The following is a 22,576-nucleotide window of genomic DNA, read 5'->3' as shown; positions in this document are numbered from 1 at the left end:
TCACCTTCACTGAAACCTACTAATCAAGGGTAAGTATATGACTCACACTCAAAACATCCCTGCCAATGGCACCAGCCTGCTTAATTAACCCACCATGTTCTGGCATGCACGCACAGACACATGCAGTGAGCTGCAAAGATGACCGAGCAGTTAGTAAACAGCTGTTGTGCCAAATTAAAATTAATAACAGTTTCTGTAAAATCACACCTAGACCCTTGCACTAATATGTTCATATGGATTTATGCCTATATACGGCTATATGTATAGACTCTGGGGAAGGAAAATACTAACTGAAGTGTCCCATAAGGAATTGTACCACCATGCCAATTTGACGAAACAGCACATGATTTGGAAAGGAATTCAGAAACATGAATAATCATAGATTGGTAGCATCAAATATTAAATGGTGAATGGCTGTAACTGCTGATCCTACATTGTCCCTTTTGAAGCAATGGGAGCGCTTAAGAGAGATTAGCAACAGCTATTGCAATACTCAATCTAATGGAAAAACTTTTAGAAGATAGTATTTATGACAAGCCAGGGACATGGATTGTTTTATATAATTCTATTTTAAAATTACCGGTAAGCTCCTTTCTATGATGACAAGAAGTATATTCTGAAGTAAATGTTTTTTGCATCACAACAAAGAGGTGTAGTTTCATGGTGTCGTGATTTGAGTTTAATGCAAAAATGAACAGCACTGAATTTCTTTAAGAAATTCAAATGTTTGCAAATTGTTTGGGATACAGAAGGATTTTAAAGCATGGAATGGCTGTGGGAAAGAACAGAAATGTCAGTTGTGCACCTGGAAACAGAAATTACTTATCTAAGTAAGGGCCTAAAACCATTAAGCCAAACCCTAATGTCTCTTTAGAAAAATAAGAGCCTAAGGTTTCCAAGCTGCAGCCTCATTCATAGGAATTTATCCTTCCCTCCTCTTCAGGTCAGCCTTTACTTCTGATAACTACTTGAACACATCGTTGCAATTTTCTTACTAGTATTTTTAGAAAGGGTTTGCAATTACTTTTTTCTTAGGGCTCAGAGAAAAGGGATGGCCCAAAGTTTTCTTGGTTTCAGGCCAAGAAACACTATACCAAACAGAACAGCTGGCTGGGTTGCCGATCTATTTGCTTTATTGTTTGATTGACTGATTCGCCAACCATCTGAATGACTCGGAATTTACACAACATGTGTTCGTAAAGTAAGAACCATCCTGTAATCTGTAATAAAAACAAAAATAATAAGGGGACGTGTCTTTCTCCCTTTGTTTTCTCATAGAGGTTGGTACCAGTCTTGTAGCTGCATTGTTAGAGCAGTTTGGTGTACAATAATTTACACAAAATCTTGTCCCATGCTAACAAAAGGCTTCATCTGCCTATTGCTGCAAATCCATCTAGGTTAGAAATGCAAAAGTACAACCGTAGAGATCCTGAATTCTTTCCCACAACCTAAGTTTTCTTAGCATGTTCTTCATTGCCTGTGAACTGTGCTGAACTTTTGTGGGGAATATCAGGAGTTGTGTTTCCAAAATGAAGTGAAAGTGGGTCCAGGTCTGAAACAAAATAGAGTTGCCTCTGATTTATCTTTAAAGTGGCATGAAGTTTATATATAAACATATATATATAAACTTCATGCCACTGTCTGTGTGTGTATGTATGTATGAATATACACACACTGATACATACACACACACATGCATACACTTTATACAATATAAACTGTATGCAAATGTTTGTGTACACACAGACACCCACATATAGTTATACAATTTATGTAGGTAATAGAGCAGTTAAGAAAATCATACTATAACTCTGTACTTTTCTCCTTTTGTAACATTAAATAAATGCCACTTTCTGGCAGTTTCTGGATAACTTTTGAGACCCATACCCAAAGCTTTCAGAAGCTACCTTCAGCCTGGGGTCTCAGACTCTCTCTACTGTAGAGGGATATACTCAGAGGGAGCAAGATAACTCTTTGCCAGTAGGGATACTGGAAGGAATGCATTGTGGACATTCGTGCTATACGATATTGAATTATAACACTGTTGATAGGTAGAGAACTATAAATGTTACTTCAGGGTGCTTATCTTTCAGGAAAAAATTCTAAATGCTGGTGATTTGAATGGCCAGGAAGTCTTATCAAACATAAGTTGAAATGGCTTGGGTCCGGGATATCTGAGGGAACACCTGCTGCCGGCATCAAGCTCCCCTCGTCCAGTGCGCTCCCACAGGGAGGGTCTTCTCAGGGTGCCGCCGATAAAAGATTGTCGGCGGATAACACCCAGGGGAAGGGCCTTCTCTGTGGGTGCGCCTGCCCTCTGGAACCAGCTGCCCGTGGAGCTTAGGACTGCCCCCGACCTCCGCACATTTCGCCGGGACCTGAAAACCTGGCTCTTTGAGCTCTCCGGCCCAGGCTGAGAATTTTTAACTGGGGTTTTAATTCTAGGGATGATTTAATTATTTTTTTTAATTTGTTTTTAACTTTTGTATTGGTTGTTTTAAATGCCCTGTAAACCGCCCTGAGTCCTTCGGGAAAGGGCGGTATATAAATTTAATAAAATAAAATAAATAAAATAAAATAAATATTTGGGAACGCAATTCCTTGTAAAATCTAGACTTTGAGAAGACATGTTTTTAGGTTCTAATGTCTTTAGCGGCACAGGGTATGAGCCAACACTGTAATGGAGCTGCTCAAACACCAACTGCATTCTCAGTTTGTATTAACATAGGGCTGGTGTCCAAATCATGAGAATAAACTTCCTGCGGAATCACCCCAGGATCCAAAGCAAATAATCAAGGCTTACGGCAATGTGTTAATTTGGACTCCCTCCAAAGAATATTGAGACCTCCAACCCAATAAAGGGATGCACTCATATTTATATATCTCAGAAAGGTGGGAGAGACTAATGCATAAATAGACGATGAAAGCATACATATTCATAGGTAAAGGATCTCAAGTTACTTATAGGCAATAGAGCTAAGGTTACATCCTGCCCTTGTTTTCCTTCAGAAACCAAAAGGGAGAACTAAAGCAATAAAACACTAAAACAGGGAGGAAGCATCTCCCATAAATCAAGGGGAGGGGGCAGTTTGAGAATGCCAGGTGCAAAAAGAAAAATATGTCCCATTGCAAATCTGTGGGATGATTCTGATAGTAGACAGTGGCCTTATATGTCTATATATACACTTGATTTAATTGATTACAGTCATCTTAAGTTTTCCCTACGTTACATAACCTCTCAGAAGACATGAAATTTAACACAGAGGGATAAAGTTGCAGACAATAGCTTTTTTTCTAATGTTGGGTCCTTAATGCTCTCTGAGCTTGGAGTTTTTCTTGCAGATGTTTCATTACCAAACTAGGTAACATCATCAGTAACCACGATGCACTGATGTTACCTAGTTTGGTAATGGAATGTCTACAAAAAACCACCAAGCTCAGAGAGTACCAAGGACCCCACAGTTTAACCCTGAATTACAAATATTCTCTTTTATCAGTTTTTTCTTTTGATGACCCCATGTATATTTATTTACCTGCCTTTGCAATCTTGATACTTTCCATTAATTTGACTTATGTTCACTTGAACATGAATAGCTCTGTGACTGCAGACTCAGTTCAGCTGATCACTTGGCTATTCTACTGACACATAAGCAAAGGACATAGGGATGTAGGAAGACACTGCCTGGAGCTTCAAATTTACCTATTCCCAAAGTTTCTGGGGCTCATCCTAAACGTATTTTTAATGTGAACTAAAAGAAAAAATAAACAAATTTAGAATTATCATATTGCCTATATTCATTCTTTTTTAATGTTAAATAGATTTAATTTTTGCTCTAGTCCTGCCTACTTCTTGAAGGTAATTCTGTCTGTTTTGGAGATCACAGCTATTTCTGAACCTATTGCTTTGTGTGAGTAGTTGGGATTTTTGGATCCAACCTGAACTAGTCACTGGGACTGGAGGTTTGTTCTTTGAAGCTTTTGGGTTCATGCTGGAACTCATCCTCAGGGAATTTCTCAATTCTCCAGGATGTGTGCAGTATTTTTTGGCTCCAAAGTACATTACTTTACGTTTGCTCATGTCAAATAACATCTGCCATTTTGATGCCCACTCCCCTAACATGCGAAAATCCCTTCAGAGATCTTTGCAGTCCCTTATTGTTTTTACCACTCTGAACAATATAGCTTCACCAGCAAAGTTAACTATTCCACTTGTCACACCTGATTCCAGATAATTTATAAAAGTGTTAAAAACCACTGATCCTAGGATCGGTGCAGGATCTCTATCCCTTGTTCTATCCCTTCATTGTGAGATACTGTATGTCTCACAATATGATAGAAACAGGTTTTTTAAATTCTTAAGCAGTTACTTATCCAAAAGAGGACCTGCCCTTTTATTTCATAATTGTTAAGCTTATTAAGAAATCTTTTATGAAGGATTTTATTAAAGATATTTTTAAAAATCTAAGTAGATGATGTCTACTGGCTTGCCCTTATCTTTATTATCATCCTCAAAACACTATAATTTAATTTAATTTAATTTAATAATTTGATTTCTATACCGCCCTTCTCCCGAAGGACTCAGGGCGGTGAACAGGGCAATACACAATAAAAATCAGATACAAAAATTAAAAAACCATTAAAAACCAATTAAACATCATGCCCATAAAATTAATACATATTAAGTTAAAAACTAATTTTAAAAACCCAACCCCATCCCGTCAGACCAGGCCAGCTTGTTCGAAAAAGAATGTTTTAAGATCGCGCCGGAAGGAGCGAAAGTCGGGGGCCGTCCGGAGCTCAACCGGTAAGCTGTTCCAAAGGTCTGGCGCGCCCACAGAGAACGCTCTCCCCCTGGGGGTCACCAATCGGCATTCTTTGATCGGCGGCACCCTGAGGAGGCCCTCTCTGTGGGAGTGCACTGGACGGAGGGACGTTGACGCCGGTCGCAGGTGTTGCCGTAGGTAATCCGGACCCATGCCATGAAGGGCTTTGTACGTCATAACTAACACCTTGAACCTCACCCGGAGAGCAACCGGTAGCCAATGCAGCTCGCGGAGCAGAGGTGTAACATGGGAGTATCGGGAAACTCCCAAGACGACTCGCGCGGCTGCATTCTGCACCAGCTGGAGTCTCCGGGTGGACATCAAGGGCAGCCCCATGTAGAGAGCATTACAGTAGTCTAGACGAGAGGTCACGAGCGCATGAGTGACTGTGCACAAGGCATCCCGGTCTAGATAGGGCCGCAACTGGCGCACCAGGTGAACCTGGGCAAAGGCCCCCCTAGTCACAGCTCCAACATGCTCTTCCAAGGAGAGCTGTGAATCTAGAAGGACCCCCAAGTTGCGGGCCCTATCTACGGGGGGTAATAGCTCACCCCCCATGGCCAATGATGGGATAATCGGAATTTCCCGGGATGCCGGCACGAACAGCCACTCAGTCTTGTCAGGGTTGAGTCGAAGCCTGTTCCTCCCCATCCAGACCCGGACTATAGTAGTTAGTTAGATAGACAGCACCTCCCCTTACTGAAACCATGTTCAATATCCTTTAAGAAGGCTGTGTCTCACTAAGTTTGGTAATTTTATCTTTAACAACTGTTTCTGCTATCTTCCCCAGAAAAGATGTTAAGCTGACAGACCTATAATTTCCTGCATCTCCGTGTGAACCCAAATGGGAGTTATGTTGGTCACCTTCCAGTCCTCAACCACAGAGTGTAGACAGGTTGCATATTTTAGTTAGGAGGTCCACAGTCTCAGCTGTAAGCACTTTAATAACATCCATCCTTGGATGGATGCCATCAAGGCCTGGTGATTTGTCGATGTCAATAAAATCTATCAGTTTTCTTGCCACAACTATCTAATAAGGATGCTGTACCTACAGATTCTGCTTTGAGCAAAGGGTTTAGATTGTTAGAGCACCAAAAGCAGGAGATCACACCAAGTATGTAAAGCAAGGAATAGTTAAGTGCAAAGTGTACCCTAGCAACCATGATGGACAACCAATTATATGCATGCCTCATTTAATGTTAGTTAAAAGCAATTCTCCAGTTGGGAAGATGTTCTGCACTGTTCTGCATGAATGCTTCCTGTTTGCCTTTTTATGGGACCAAAATAGCAGTTCACTTAACACCATTTTGTTTCTGATATGGATAATTTCCCTTACAATCTTTCTTTCAATATGTTTCTTTCAGTAACCCTGCAATTATTGACGAAATGTACCTTTTTTCCATGGCCCAGGGGGTTAAAGATGGTGAACTTGTCATCTGGAAAGCTGACAGCCCAGGTTCAAGAACCAAGCACCATGTGATGGGATGAGCAACGTTACTTGCCCCTGATCCTGCCCATCTAGCTGTTTGAAAGCATGCAAATGCAACTAGATAAATAGGTACCATTTTGGTGGGAAGACACCAGCATTCCATAGTATACAGTATAATCATGTTGGCCACATGACCATGGAAGTGTCTTTGGATTAATCTGGCTCCCTCAGCTAAGAAATAGAGATGAGTACCGCCCCCTAGAGTTGGATATGACTGGACAGGGGAAATCTTTACCTTTTTACTGTTTTGAACCCTTGCATCACCAAGCAGGCCTTAGAAATATCCTTTAAGGTGAGAAAGAAAACTTAAAAGTCATTGACAGTCAAATACCAAGCATGATACTCTAGAAACCCATGAAACAACAGAGGACAGTAGTTTTACAACAATACACTCGGGGGAGGGTTAGGAAGGGTTGGGTGGAGGGAGGGGGGGAGGGATTGTTAAAGATAAAATGTATTGTAAAACTTTTCAATAAAAAAAACAATACACTCTAATATGAGCTATATTATGTTCCATGTATCCTTTAACCTATTGCAAAATAGTCGTTACCTTTCCTTTGTTTCCTACTAAAAAAAGGTGTTGACAAGTTTATTATTCCTCCCTGTGTTGTGACTACTATAAACAACACAGGATGAACAGTACACTTGAGACCTGAATAAATATGCCAGGTATGTCCTACATTTGAAAATGCTTGAGAGGAAATATGTTCAGTATCTCCAAACCTAAATGTCCCAAAGATGTTTTTTTCAAAAGGCAATTTGACTTATTTTCTTTGTTGTTTAAAGCTTCTTGGATGAGAAGTGAAACATCTTCAAGGAAAAACAAAGTCCAGTTGCCTTTTTAAAAAGCACTTTCAGGACAACCATGACCTGCATGACTGGGAATCTACATAGACCTCCAGATTTAAAGTTATAGCTAATTTATCTTTATCATCTTTGCATGAAAACTATCAATTAAATTATAAAAGGGGAAGTAAAACTATCTTCAAGTTGTCCAAGAGCCTCCTCAAATTCTGTCAGAGATATAACAAGGGGTTTTGTAGAATTAGGAGAAAATGATATAGTTATATTGATGAAAGAAGACCTTTTCCCAAACTATATTCTTAATAGAGCTGCTTCCAAAATAATCAGCTCCATATTAAGATTCCATTTTTTATATAGATACCAGAGGCATGTCTCCAGAAGAGTCCACCTTCATTCAGACCTCTTCCTTCCTTCTCTCTATCATGTATCTATATTTTTTTCAATTTCATTAATTTGTGGTGTTTACCTTCTAATCCTCTTATATCATGTTCCATATATCATCACCAGCCCATCTCTGTGGCTGGAGACTTCATAGTAATGGGACTATCTCAATCACATAGACATTGATCCATTAATAGCCTCTGGAGAGTCCCAGGATCCAGCAGCAAGATGACAGACCAAATCATAAAAGAACCAAGTGGAAGATGAAACCAGTTTGAGCCACATGACTCTTTCCCTGACCAGTCTAGTGAGTCAGTTCAAGGAGGAAAAGAGCCAGCTGCTCTAAGAAAGCCACATGGAGCCTTGTGACTAGGCTGATCCAGTCAGACCTACTGCAGCTGAATGAGGAAAAGGAAAAACAAATACAGATACATTAAACACCTAACCCTATATGAAAAATAGGTACCGTATATACTTGAGTATAAGCCGAATTTTTCAGCCCACTTTTTGGGCTGAAAAATTCCACTTCGGCTTATACTCCAGTCAACAAAAAAAACTTACCGAGGACTTGTGCGCGGCCGAGGCTTTGGTGCTTCCGGGATCGCGCGCACCTCTCCCAAGCCACCGCCGTCCGAGACCTGCCGAAGTTTGGGGAGGTTTGGGGAGGTGCGCGCGCACCTCCCCAAACCTCCCCAAACGGCAGGTCTCCGTTCCTCCGCGCCCTGCCTGCCTGCTTCTTTCCGCAGCGGAAAGAAGCAGGCAGGCAGGGCGCGGAGGAACGGAGACCTGCCGACGTTTGGGGAGGTTTGGGCGCCTCCCCAAACCTCGGCAGGTCTCCGTTCCTCCTGCCGACGTTTGGGGAGGTTTGGGCGCCTCCCCAAACCTCCCCAGGTCTCCGTTCCTCCGCGCAGACCTGCCGACGTTTGGGGAGGTTTGGGCGCCTCCCCAAACCTCCCCAAACGTCGGCAGGTCTCCGTTCCTCCTGCCGACGTTTGGGGAGGTTTGGGCGCCTCCCCAAACCTCCCCAGGTCTCCGTTCCTCCGCGCAGACCTGCCGACGTTTGGGGAGGTTTGGGCGCCTCCCCAAACCTCCCCAAACGTCGGCAGGTCTCCGTTCCTCCTGCCGACGTTTGGGGAGGTTTGGGCGCCTCCCCAAACCTCCCCAGGTCTCCGTTCCTCTGCGCAGACCTGCCGACGTTTGGGGAGGTTTGGGCGCCTCCCCAAACGTCGGCAGGTCTCCGTTCCTCCTGCCGACGTTTGGGGAGGTTTGGGCACCTCCCCAAACCTCCCCAGGTCTCCGTTCCTCCGCGCAGACCTGCCGACGTTTGGGGAGGTTTGGGCGCCTCCCCAAACCTCCCCAGGTCTCCGTTCCTCCTGCCGACGTTTGGGGAGGTTTGGGCGCCTCCCCAAACCTCCCCAGGTCTCCGTTCCTCCGTGCAGACCTGCCGACGTTTGGGGAGGTTTGGGCGCCTCCCCAAACCTCCCCAAACGTCGGCAGGTCTCCGTTCCTCCTGCCGACGTTTGGGGAGGTTTGGGCGCCTCCCCAAACCTCCCCAGGTCTCCGTTCCTCCGCGCAGACCTGCCGACGTTTGGGGAGGTTTGGGCGCCTCCCCAAACGTCGGCAGGTCTCCGTTCCTCCTGCCGACGTTTGGGGAGGTTTGGGCACCTCCCCAAACCTCCCCAGGTCTCCGTTCCTCCGCGCAGACCTGCCGACGTTTGGGGAGGTTTGGGCGCCTCCCCAAACCTCCCCAAACGTCGGCAGGTCTCCGTTCCTCCTGCCGACGTTTGGGGAGGTTTGGGCGCCTCCCCAAACCTCCCCAGGTCTCCGTTCCTCCGCGCAGACCTGCCGATGTTTGGGGAGGTTTGGGCGCCTCCCCAAACCTCCCCAGGTCTCCGTTCCTCCGCGCAGAGCTGCCGACGTTTGGGGAGGTTTGGGCGCCTCCCCAAACCTCCCCAGGTCTCCGTTCCTCCTGCCGACGTTTGGGGAGGTTTGGGCACCTCCCCAAACCTCCCCAGGTCTCCGTTCCTCCGCGCAGACCTGCCGACGTTTGGGGAGGTTTGGGCGCCTCCCCAAACCTCCCCAAACGTCGGCAGGTCTCCGTTCCTCCTGCCTACGTTTGGGGAGGTTTGGGCGCCTCCCCAAACCTCCCCAGGTCTCCGTTCCTCCGCGCAGACCTGCCAACGTTTGGGGAGGTTTGGGCGCCTCCCCAAACCTCCCCAGGTCTCCGTTCCTCCTGCCGACGTTTGGGGAGGTTTGGGCACCTCCCCAAACCTCCCCAGGTCTCCGTTCCTCCGCGCAGACCTGCCGACGTTTGGGGAGGTTTGGGCGCCTCCCCAAACCTCCCCAGGTCTCCGTTCCTCCGCGCAGACCTGCCGACGTTTGGGGAGGTTTGGGCGCCTCCCCAAACCTCCCCAGGTCTCCGTTCCTCCTGCCGACGTTTGGGGAGGTTTGGGCACCTCCCCAAACCTCCCCAGGTCTCCGTTCCTCCGCGCAGACCTGCCGACGTTTGGGAAGGTTTGGGCGCCTCCCCAAACGTCGGCAGGTCTGCGCGGAGGAACGGAGACCTGGGGAGGTTTGGGGAGGCGCCCAAACCTCCCCAAACGTCGGCAGCAGGAACGGAGACCTGCCGACGTTTGGGGAGGTTTGGGGAGGCGCCCAAACCTCCCCAAACGTCGGCAGGTCTGCGCGGAGGAACGGAGACCTGGGGAGGTTTGGGGAGGCGCCCAAACCTCCCCAAACGTCGGCAGGAGGAACGGAGACCTGCCGACGTTTGGGGAGGTTTGGGGAGGCGCCCAAACCTCCCCAAACGTCGGCAGGTCTGCGCGGAGGAACGGAGACCTGGGGAGGTTTGGGGAGGTGCCCAAACCTCCCCAAACGTCGGCAGGAGGAACGGAGACCTGCCGACGTTTGGGGAGGTTTGGGGAGGCGCCCAAACCTCCCCAAACGTCGGCAGGTCTGCGCGGAGGAACGGAGACCTGGGGAGGTTTGGGGAGGCGCCCAAACCTCCCCAAACGTCGGCAGGAGGAACGGAGACCTGCCGACGTTTGGGGAGGTTTGGGGAGGCGCCCAAACCTCCCCAAACGTCGGCAGGTCTGCGCGGAGGAACGGAGACCTGGGGAGGTTTGGGGAGGCGCCCAAACCTCCCCAAACGTCGGCAGGAGGAACGGAGACCTGCCGACGTTTGGGGAGGTTTGGGGAGGCGCCCAAACCTCCCCAAACGTCGGCAGGTCTGCGCGGAGGAACGGAGACCTGGGGAGGTTTGGGGAGGCGCCCAAACCTCCCCAAACGTCGGCAGGAGGAACGGAGACCTGCCGACGTTTGGGGAGGTTTGGGGAGGCGCCCAAACCTCCCCAAACGTCGGCAGGTCTGTGTGGAGGAACGGAGACCTGGGGAGGTTTGGGGAGGCGCCCAAACCTCCCCAAACGTCGGCAGGAGGAACGGAGACCTGCCGACGTTTGGGGAGGTTTGGGGAGGCGCCCAAACCTCCCCAAACGTCGGCAGGTCTGCGCGGAGGAACGGAGACCTGCCGACGTTTGGGGAGGTTTGGGGAGGCGCCCAAACCTCCCCAAACGTCGGCAGGTCTGCGCGGAGGAACGGAGACCTGCCGACGTTTGGGGAGGTTTGGGGAGGTGCGCGCGCACCTCCCCAAACTTCGGCAGGTCTCCGGACGGCGGCGGCTTGGGAGAGGTGCGTGTGATCCTGGAAGCACCGAAGCCTCGGCCGCGCGCAAGTCCTCGGTAAGCTCCGGGCGGTCACTTGCTTCGCGTCTCCTGAGGGAAGGGGGGGCGACTGGAGCAGGCGTGTTTCCTTGCCTGCTGGGCGCCGCGATTTGCCCGGGGAACGCGCGGGCCCCGAATGGCAGCGTGGAGCGAGGAAGCGGACAGCCAGGGCTTCCCCGAGAGCCGCGGCCACACAGGGTATTCCTGTGTATTCAGGCTTGCAAAATGGCGGATCGAGCCTCTGCTGGCGGCAGAGGCTTGCAGAGCGCGGATCCAGCCTCCGCCGGCGGCGGAGGCTTGCAGAACGGCGGATCGGCTTATACTCGAGTCAACAACTTTTCCCAGTTTTTGGGGGTGAAATTGGGGGTCTCGGCTTATACTCGAGTCGGCTTATACACAAGTATATATGGTACTTCAAATGTGTCATTCTGCACATGCATAAGGCAATATAAAACAAAGTCTAAACCCATGTATATGAAAAAAATGTATGCATTTATCTAGGACAGGGTTAGGCAACCAAGGTTGCCTACCCCTGATCTAGGACTAATAGTTACCGATCAATTGCAATGTACTTAATTACAGACAATGCAACAATGGATGACAAGATTCAGTTGTATGTAGGTAGTATGTTTTTTTGTCTGTAAGTCACATCCACCTATAAGTTATGTCCAAAAATAACGTCAGACCAACAAAACTTATCATTCCACTAAGTATGATCACGTGCATCAAAATGTGTCGATAATGATTTCAAAATCCTGTGACATTTCAGTTCACATGAGGAATAGGTTTGCAAAATTTTACATATTTATAAATTATTAAAATACAAATATTTTTTTATATAATTTGCAAGTCATAAAAATTCCATTTAGGGAGTGCTACTAATGCCTAGCTTCTCAAATTGTGCAAACCCAGCCACTGTGGTTTATAGACCATGATCTATATTTTAGCATGTGGTTTATTCAATATGTCAAGCATAAATAAACCATATCATAGTGTAATGTGCAAACCAGACCTCTTTGTGACCTTTCCATTACTCACTTTCACAATCAGGAGGTCCTTATCTAAACACAAGATTGATGTCCGTATGCTTTCTGGGTTTCTTATAGTGTGTAAAATTTGCAAAAAAGTAAGTACCGGTATGTGCTCCTTTCCCATTGTTTTTCTCTTTCTGGCATATTTGGTTATCATTCATGTCTTGCCTTCTGCTGCTTCTAACATCCTCCATTTTGAATTCTGTAGCAGAAAGTAACATTTTAGTGAATGTGTCAGGCCTAAGTGGTATTTTCCTCTTCTGAAATAACAAGAGTAGGAAGGACACCAGATAACTCTACAAATATCCCTGCTGACTCCTTGATAGAATGATAGCAGACTTTTTCAGAAGTCATTTATTCACCTGTAACTTAGAAGAGTGACATACCTAAAAGTGAGCTTGAAAGATAGAGGGGAAAACTAAAGCATTATTTTCACTGTACCTGTGCCTGGGGCCTGAAAACAGGCTACCCAGTTTTTCCTGAGAAATTCTAGTGAACATATCAGAATTCCTAAGAAAATGAGCTGTTGCTTTTCTCTTTCCAAAACACAGCTGTTTATAGACATTGGTGTGTTTAGAATAGTGACTATAAATTTGGGGAGGGGTTATGACAGGTATTTTGTGCAGTGAGAGTGTCTATTTTGTGCTGGTAAGGGACGCGGTGGCTCTGGGTTAGGACGCTGAGCTTGTCAATCAGAACATCGGCAGTTTGGCGGGTCGAATCCCGAGTGCCGTGTAGCAGAGTGAGCACCTGTTACTCGTTCCAGCTTCTGCCAACCTAGCAGTTCGAAAGCACGTAAAAATACAAGTAGAAAAATAGGGACCACTACGGTGGGAAGGTAACAGCGTCCCATGCGCCTTTGGCGTCCAGTCATGCCGGCCACATGACCACGGAGACGTCCTCGGACAAGCGCTAGCTCTTCGGCTTTGAAACGGAGATGAGCACCAGCCCCTAGAGTCAGAAATGACTAGCACGCATGTGCGGGGGATCCTTTACCTTTAAGAGCAGTATCTTTCAAAGCTCAATAATATTAATCTTAATTCCAGAGTTTTGCTAAAGGAAAATTTACACAGACACAAACACACACAAACTTGTAAATTAAAGAAAGAAAATAATCCAGGTAGTTTTCCAGCCCTACAGCATAAATACAGATTAAACTGGGATGTGCTGATAAGATCCTATTTAGAAACTGACTACAGAATAGACATTTGCAAGGGAAATTGATAAGCATAAATGCACTTTATAGGAGAAATTATTGGAATTTACATAGCAATTGTGTCTGAAGTCTGGCTTCAAAAGACAGGAGGAATTGGGCAATCAAAACCCTCTCTTTTTAGGTGCCTACAATGTATATAACATACATTAAAGGGGTGGGACTTTGATTGTGCAATTCAACTTCTTTTTAAAGCCAGTGACTGCTGTTGTGGATACTCCTGTCTGAAGAAAAGAGAAGGGCAACTAATGGAGCTGGGGCAGTAGTATATTTATGAACATGCAGAATTAGTTTTATATTATTTTATTGTGATGCATCTAAGGATAGTTAATTAACTGAGAGCAACTGGAGTCTAGTTCTGTAGTATTCCATTTCTTTTAAAAAAATACATTATATTTATAAATGCAGACTGGGCAGAGTCTGACGGTGGTGACATGGGCGGTCTTGGTGATGTTATCTGGGAAGAGTTCGATCCTGTGACTCCGGAAGATGTGGACAGGATCATGAGGAGGCTGAGCTCCACATGTTTATTGGACCTGTGCCCCTCCTGGCTGGTTTATGCGGCTCGGGAGGGGACACGAGGCTGGCTCCAGGCAGTGATAACTGCTTCTTTGAGTGAGGGTAGCTTTCCCGCCGCCTTGAAGGAGGCGGTGGTGAGACCTCTCCTCAAGAAGCCTTTCCTGGACCTGGCTATTTTGAACAACTATCGTCTGGTCTCCAACCTTCACTTTCTTGCGAAGGTTGAGAGCGTGGTGGCGCATCAGCTCCCTCTGTTCCTGGAGGAAGCTGATTATCTGGACCTGTACCAATCGGGCTTCAGGCCCAGGTACAGCACGGAAACGGCATTGGTCGCGCTGGTGAATGATCTCTGGCGGGCTCGGGACAGGGGTTGCTCCTCTGTCCTAGTCCTATTAGACCTCTTAGCGGCTTTCGATACCATCGACCATGGTATCTTACTGCGGCGTCTCAGGGGGTTGGGAGTGGGAGGCACTGTTTTGCAGTGGTTCTCCTCCTACCTCCTGGGACATTCACAGTCGGTGCTGGCAGGAGGGCAGAGGTCGGCCTCGAGGCCTCTCGTTTGTGGAGTTCCTCAGGGGTCGGTCCTCTCGCCTCTCCTGTTCAACATCTATATTATTATTATTATTATTATTATTATTATTATTATTATTATTATTATTATTATTATTATTATTATTATTATTATTATTATTATTATTATTATTATTATTATTTAAACTTGTATACTGCCCTATTCCCGTAGGACTCAGGGCGGTTTACAGGGAAAAATTAAAAATACATAACATAGAAAGTTAAAATCGATTAAAACTAAGATCAAATTAAGTCCCTGAATTTAAACTGAAACCCCATTAATAAATAATTAAAACCCCTCAGTCTATATGAAGCCACTGGGTGAGATCATTCGTGGTTTTGGGGTCGGGTATCATCAGTATGCTGATGATACCCAGATTTTCATCTCCACCGCAAACCACCCCAGTGATGCCCTCGAAGTGATGTCCCGTTGCCTGGAGGCGGTTCGGGTCTGGATGGGGAGGAACAGGCTTCGGCTCAATCCCGACAAGACTGAGTGGTTGTACGTGCCGGCATCTCGGGAAATTCAGGTTATTCCATCTTTAACCATCGGGGGTGAGGTATTACCCCCCGTAGATAGGGCTCGCAACTTGGGTGTCCTCCTGGATTCACAGCTCTCCCTGGAAGATCATATAGGAGCTGTGACCAGGGGGGCCTTTGCCCAGGTTCGCCTGGTGCGACACTATCTGGACCGGGATGCCTTGCGTACAGTCACTCATGCGCTCGTGACCTCTCGTTTAGACTACTGCAATGCTCTGTACATGGGGCTGCCCTTGAGGACCACTCGGAGGCTTCAGCTGGTGCAGAATGCGGCCGCACGAGTTGTGTTGGGGGTCTCCCGATACTCCCATGTAACACCTCTACTCCGCGAGCTGCATTGGCTTCCAGTTGCCCTCCGGGTGAGATTCAAGGTGCTGGTGATGACCTATAAAGCCCTAAATGGCATGGGTCCAGATTACTTACGGGAGCACCTGCTGCCGGCATCAACTTCCCTTCGTCCAGTGCGCTCCCACAGAGAGGGCCTCCTCAGGGTGCCGTCGGTCAGAGAGTGTTGGCTGGCGGCCCCCAGGGGGAGGGCGTTCTCTGTGGGCGTGCCAGACCTTTGGAATTATTTTCCGGTTGAGCTCTGGATGGCTCCTGACCTTCGCTCTTTCCGCCGTGACCTGAAAACTCACCTATTTGAACAAGCCGGCCTGGTCTAATGGGTTTGGGGTATTTTAATTGTAATTTTAATTACCTTTTTACTGCAATTGGGCTATTCTATTTAATTCTCATTTTAACTTTTGTATATTGTATTTTTATTGCATTTTATTGCCCTGCACACCGCCCTGAGTCCTTCAGGAGAAGGGCGGTATAGAAATTAAATATAATAATAATAATAATAATAATAATAATAATAATAATAATAATAATAATAATAATAATAATAATAATAATAATAATAATAATATTTGTAACCTATTTCTCACACTTGCAACATTATAGCTGAGTTTGTACAACATGTTTAATGAAATCCTTGTTATGCCTGGTCATGCTGCCCAATTGGGCTCTAGGTAGTTCACAATACACCGAAAACAATGTAAAAACAGACATACAAACAACAGAACCCAATTCAAAGATGACCAAAATGGCAAATCCAGCAAACACTCTCCCCCAAACATCCCATCAACAACTGACATCCAACAAAGGGGACCCCAAACACTCCAGCGCAAATCCTGGGAGAACGGTCAGGTCTTTGTGCCTCTTTGGACTCAGGAGGACTCTCATTGAGAAGGAAAGCACCACATAGAGACGGTGCACTTCCTGAGTCCTGATAAGTGAGGTTGTTTAGACAAAGGAAACTGGATCTTGCCTACCCTGTCAGCTCGAATTGGCTGGGCAAACACCATGGGAGACAGTGGCCCTTCAAATAAGTGGGCCCCATGCTATGTATGGCCTTATAGATCATAACCAGCATCTGGAATCACACCTGGACACAAACTGGCCACCAGGGCAGCTTGCGAAGCAGAGGTATCACATGGAGAGACAGAGGCTTGGCAATAACTGCCCATACCACTGTATTCTGGACCAGCTGAAATTTCCAAATAGTCTTCAAGGGCAGACACACATAGAGCACACTGCATTTAAAGACATCCTAGGCCTCCTTAGTTTTAATCTTCATTGATTCGGGGTGGGGAGTATATGCACTGATGCCCGCTTTATGCTCCTCATATATTAAAGGAAACAGATACTGACCTCTGGCCACTGACGTGTGCTTACTGGAGAGCTGTTCCGTCTGAAAGGAATGCCCTAACGGAGAGGCCTGAAACAATAATGGAGTTCCAATATACATCCTTGTAAAGTCTTTGGAAGAAATTCACAAGGGGGCAAAGAGTAAAGAAGCTGAAACTGATGTCAAATAATTAATAATTATGGTAGACTAAGGGTAACTAACAAAGGCAAATTAAGGCTGAAATAGGGGCTACGCAACTTCAATTGATCTCAAGACCAAATAGCTCTGCATATTTGAAACTATAAAGCTTTTGCCAGCTGAGCATAAAGGACAAGCAAAAATGTTTAAATAAGCTGCTGCAATCAGACTTCATCAGCACGACTCCTGTAATGGCTACAAATTAGGCTCTGAGCTGTACTCAGGCATGGGATTGGCTTTCTTTTTTTAATCTTGTAAAGAAAAGAGGGACTGAGGTGAGCATGACGTTCATTTATATTATTTGTAAGGCATCGAGTGGCAATATTTTAAATATTTATCTCAAGCTACTGATTTAATTCTCAGCATCATAGTTTAGTCTGCTGTATTGCTTGTAATATTCATTATAATTATGGTTACAGATTGCTTACTAATTTTGTCTATATTGTTCCATGTTTCAGACAAAAGCTTGCTAAATAAATCTCTTGGATGAAAGGACTGATGTTTTCCATTGTCTAAATCTCCACTGGAAAATTGTTAAAGTGTAACATCGTTGTTAGCTGAATGCTTTCTTCAGAGGTAGTTGATTCCGAAAGTGTAAATTAATGCCTAATAATTCCAAATTCCAGACAACAGGAGGGTAGATTAATTGTGAGATAAAGGATCACATTCTTTAACATTTGATACATATAATTTTGTTGTTCAGGGACCTAGCGGGCAGGACAAGAGTGGTTTTGGGTGGGATTATTGTTTAAATAAAAATAGTTTTAACCAGGCAGGAAGAACTGATTAGGGGACTGGAGGCTAAAACATTTAGGGAACGGTTGCTGGAATTGGGTATGTGCAGTTTAACGAAGAGAAGAGTGAGGGGTGACATGATAGCAGTGTTCCAATATCTCAGGGGCTACCACAAAGAAGAGGGAGCCAAGCTATTCTCCAAAGCACCTGAAGGCAGGACAAGAAGCAACAGATGGAAACTAGTCAAGGAGAGAAGCAACCTAGAACTAAGGAGAAACTTCCTGACAGTTAGAACAATTAACCAGTGGAACCACCTACCTCCAGAAGTGGTGAATGCTCCAACACTAGAAGTTTTTAAGAACAGACTGGCCAGCCACTTGTCTGAAATGGTATAGGGTTTCCTGCCTGAGCAGGGGGTTGGACTAGATGACCTCCAAGGTCCCTTCCAACTTTATTATTATTATTATTATTATTATTATTATTATTATTATTATTATTATTATTATTATACCAATTTCAGAAGGAAAAAGATTGAACTGAGTTACGCATTCAGCTTCAAGCCCTAATCAGGCATGTCAAACACGTGGCCTGCAGACCCTATGTGGCCCGTGTAGGCCACGCCCACCCCAGCACCGCAAGGGCAAAACAAGTCCCGATATATCACAATATGGCCCACGATGCAGTCAATTTGACACCTCTGCCCTAGATTGTCCTCTTCAAGTAGACAACAAAGACAAGAAGAAACCAAAACAACAATGTGCATATGGCACTTACAATATCAATATGTTTGGCTCTGAATCTGAAGAGTAAGAAAATAGGAATTTTTAAGCCAGTATGATACATGGCAGTGGATCTTATAACTAGAAGAAAATGGGAATAAGACGTATATATAAGACTATTAAATGAAGGAACTTCATCACTTAATTCAAGCTATCATAAAAGACAAGATGACTTGATTAATTCTAGTATTCCAAACATTACATCCACATCAACTGTTATCTCTGTGACTGGTGTTCAGAAAAATCTGTTTTCTAGGACAACAATCTGCTTTCTCCTACAAAGGCCACAACAGGTTCAGCAGCAGCAGCCATGCAAAGCAGCATCTCAGATTGTTTACGAGCTGAGGAAGACAATGTTTCTACAACACTGACTGCTCCTGTTACACCATCAGCTGTAAATACTGTGAGTACTACAACTGCCTTGTCTACAACTACCAGCAGTACTGTGTCATCTTCAGAAGTCAGGGAAAGGCACAGGTCATACCTCATTCCAGTTCAGGAAGATGAATTGGAATATCAAACAAAAGCAAGATCAAGACAAACGAGGCAATCCAGAACATCCACACAGTGTGTAACCCGTGTTCAGGAAACTGGGGAAAAAATTGATAGAACTTGGGCTATATGATTTAGAGAACAAGAGAATGAAGAAAAGGAATAGGAAGGAAAAGAAAAACAAGACAAAGGAAAAGAAATGGAAAAGAAAGAATCAGAAATTAAGGATGATAAAGATATGTGTGAACTTATCAGAGTTATAGAACTACATCCTCAACTACTTCATATATTTCTTCAATAGCCTCATCTTCTAATTCTTCAAGCCAAAAGAATAGGTCAAACAGCTATAGATACAACTTCTGCTTACTCAAGAAGTGCAGCAAAAGAAAACGAGAGAGAAGCAGACAAGAAAGAAGAAAAAGAAAAGTTAAATGAAACTAAGAAAAACAAAGATCAACTGGAATTTGTTTTGGGACGTAGGATAGTGATGAAACAAGAACATGTGTCTAATTCCATAAGAGGAAACTAATAAAAAAGAACGCATAAAAAAGACAGTCATTCAAGATATGACACAGGGTCATCTGGAGATTGTTATGATTCAGTACAGTTACTTGGGAAATCACAAATTATATGCCAGTAAAGTAGAAAAAGAAGATACAACTGATTTTTAAAAAACTATGTAAGATTATAGCTCAAAATGAAAAACTGAAAGCATATCTGCATCATACAGATTAATTCTCCATATTAAGCTGCAATTGGAGAAGGCAACCCAGAGACAGAAAAATGTGTTTATCAGTCTCTGCAAGAAATGGAAAAAGGGAAGTGAATAGCTCTGAAAAGGCAAATATATGAAAGGGAAGAATTCACAGTTGCTATCAGAGCTGAAGGCAGATAACCAGGGGCTAAAGGATGAATATTGGGCTTTGATCAGGGCAATCAGCATACTTTCCAAATAAAATTGTTCACTCTTATCAGCAAATCGGGATTGCACATAATTAGTAACTCCAGTGGACCACAGAATAGAAGTCACTTGATTCCTGGGAAGATTTTTGGAAACTGTTTTCACATATTCTGTCAAAAGCCCTTTTACCTGTGTGAATGTTTTTTAAACCAAGATCTTATTTTCATATGTTAAAGCACATGCTGAGAAGACAAAATGACTGAGAAATCTTGTTTACATTAAGAAAGGGCTCAAGGTCTGATAAACCTCAGATATTGAATTGGATCAGTCAGTCTTAATTGCACAAAAACACATTTTTAAAAAGCTTTCTGCTGTTACCTTATTTTGTTGCTTTGTCACTGTTTTTTGGGGGAGGGGATTTTATTCGTATATGCCACTTGGAATCACTGAGTTGGGCAGCCATATAAAATTTCCTTAATAAATGAAATAAATGAATAAGACTAGATTCACTACAGTTTGATGTCCTAATTTTAAAAAGTGCTCCAAAAGAATATGAAGGCTGAAGATTCAATTAGCCACTGAGAGATGAAAGAGAATCAAAAATCACATTCACCACTGCCTAACATACCCACTGACCAATTTAATGGCAAATATAATCTCATGGTTTGGTAGTTTTGGTATAAAAACCATGAAATTCAATGCCTCAGATCCATAGTATTGCTTTACAGCAGTATGGGTAATCCTCGAATTACTACCACAATTGAGCCCAAAATTTCTATTGTTAAGTAGACAATTGAGTTTTGCTCCATTTTACAATTTTTCTTGCCACAGTTAAGATAATCACTGCAGATGTTAAGTTAGTAACATGATTAAGTGAATCTAACTTCACCATTGACTTTGCTTATCAGCAGATTGCAAAAGGGGTTACATGACCCCAAGACATTGCAACGTTATAAATATGAGTCAGTTGCCATGTGTCTGAATTTTGATCACATGACCATGGGGATGCTAAAATGGTTATAAATGTGAAAAATGGTCATGTCACTTTTTCCAGTGCCATTGTAACTTAGAACAGTGACTAAATGAACTGTTGTAAATCGAGGACCACTTGAATCAAAAAGCTTTGCATTGATGATTTAAATTTTGACAGCAGTTGTAAGTACATTCCCTCTTAACTTAATAGGGATTTGTGTCTTGGAACATGTTTTTGTACCATTATTGTGCTAAAGCCATGCTGAAAAAAAGGACTGAATCTATGATTGTTATAGTTCATTGTGTCGGATGGACATATTGATTTAATGGTTTCAGATGAATGGTGTGAAAAGCAGGGAGAATGAGTGAAATTAAAATAGTGGTTAGTCCTGTACTAAATAAAAGATAATGACCTTGTCCAAATCTATAAATTTATTATCTGTCCACTTCCTTCTTTGTGAAATTACTCTTTCTCTACTTGAAACTCAGTATTTCTCAATAAGCGAAACCAATCATCTTGCCAAAGTCAAAGCTGTAAAGCGTTTCCAGGCATACAATACTTGTTTCTATGCGAGAAAGTTTGCGAGAAGCAATAATTCATATTCACTTTTGATATACACTGGATTACAATTCTTGTCGCAAGTGTCTGTGCGTGAAAAAAAAATGAGCACAAATTATTGTTATCTCACAAACTTTCTCACAGAGACAGCATTCCTGGAACCACTCTGGAGCTTCCTCTTTCGTTCCCACCGTTTTTGGCTAGGTTCCTTGCTTTCTTCTCTAATTTATATTAGATGACGGTTTAATTTAAAAGTCCTCAAAGAGGCAGGGACTTAGTTAACGCCAGCGAATTCAGGCCAGTTTCATACAAACAGCCAGTCATTCTGCCCAGTTCTGATTCCCACCCTTTCGGCTCAAAAGCCAGAAACCGACACTGAAATGAAATTCTTGTTTTACCCGAAATGATACCTTAAGGGCTGTTGCCCAACCGTTGCGTATACAAAAAACAACAACAACAAACTGCTCCACTCTTGCAGCGAAGTTTCCAGCTTCGGTTCAAAGCACGCTACGAGTTTCTCATAAGGTTCGGAAAACGAGAAGTCCTTTTGTAAAAGGAGTGGAGGGGATTACTCCAGGAGCACGTGTGCACAAGCGTGCTTTTTCGCTTTTTTTTTCTTCTTCTTCTTCTGCCGGCTCGGGAACAAAGTAGCTCAGGGGTCTTCAAACTTGGCCCTTTTATGACTTGTGGACTTCAACTCCCAGAATTCCTCAGCCAGGCAAGCCTGGCTGAGGAATTCTGGGAGTTGAAGTCCACAAGTCATAAAAGGGCCAAGTTTGAAGACCCCTGAAGTAGCTCTTTGCAACCACGCCAGTTGCCGGGTGCGTGCGTGCGTACGTGTCCTCTCCCCCCCCCGCCCAAGCCGCAAGAACTTTATGCAAATAAGGGAGCCGTGAGCCCGCTCGGCCCTTCCTCTCAGCCCGCCCTGCTCGGGTGGGAACGGCGCAAACGAGGCGAGGCCGGAGGGAAAGGAGGCCGGGTAGAGGGGTTGTCGGCCTGGAATGCCTCTCTGAACCTGAGTTCCTCTCGTATACACACGCACGCACGCACGCCAAGAAAGGTGGGATCAGGCTCCGCCCCTTTCGGCTGCGAGGCTCCTCCCCCGGATCGTGCAGCTGTTGGCCGAGGGCTTTGCAGGAAGCGGTATTTAAAACAGGCTGCGAGGAACATGTGAGCCGC

General features: G+C 44.7%; 1 long non-coding RNA gene across 1 annotated transcript in view; it reads right to left on the bottom strand.

Moving 5' to 3' along the window:
• LOC308668652 overlaps positions 1 to 16,824 on the bottom strand; it is a 34,084-nt gene extending 17,260 nt beyond the window's left edge. The window contains exons 1-2 of the long non-coding RNA XR_014026564.1: positions 16,785 to 16,824; positions 12,351 to 12,449 (exon numbers count right to left, since the gene is read on the bottom strand). This is a non-coding gene — a long non-coding RNA (uncharacterized lncRNA). The remainder of the gene's footprint in view (positions 1 to 12,350; positions 12,450 to 16,784) is intronic.
• Positions 16,825 to 22,576: the final 5,752 nt, after the last annotated feature.

Source organism: Vipera berus, assembly GCF_964194415.1.
Source record: "Vipera berus genome assembly, chromosome: 5".
Taxonomy (NCBI): Eukaryota; Metazoa; Chordata; class Lepidosauria; order Squamata; family Viperidae; genus Vipera; species Vipera berus.
This window is presented reverse-complemented; position numbering and strand designations above follow the sequence as displayed.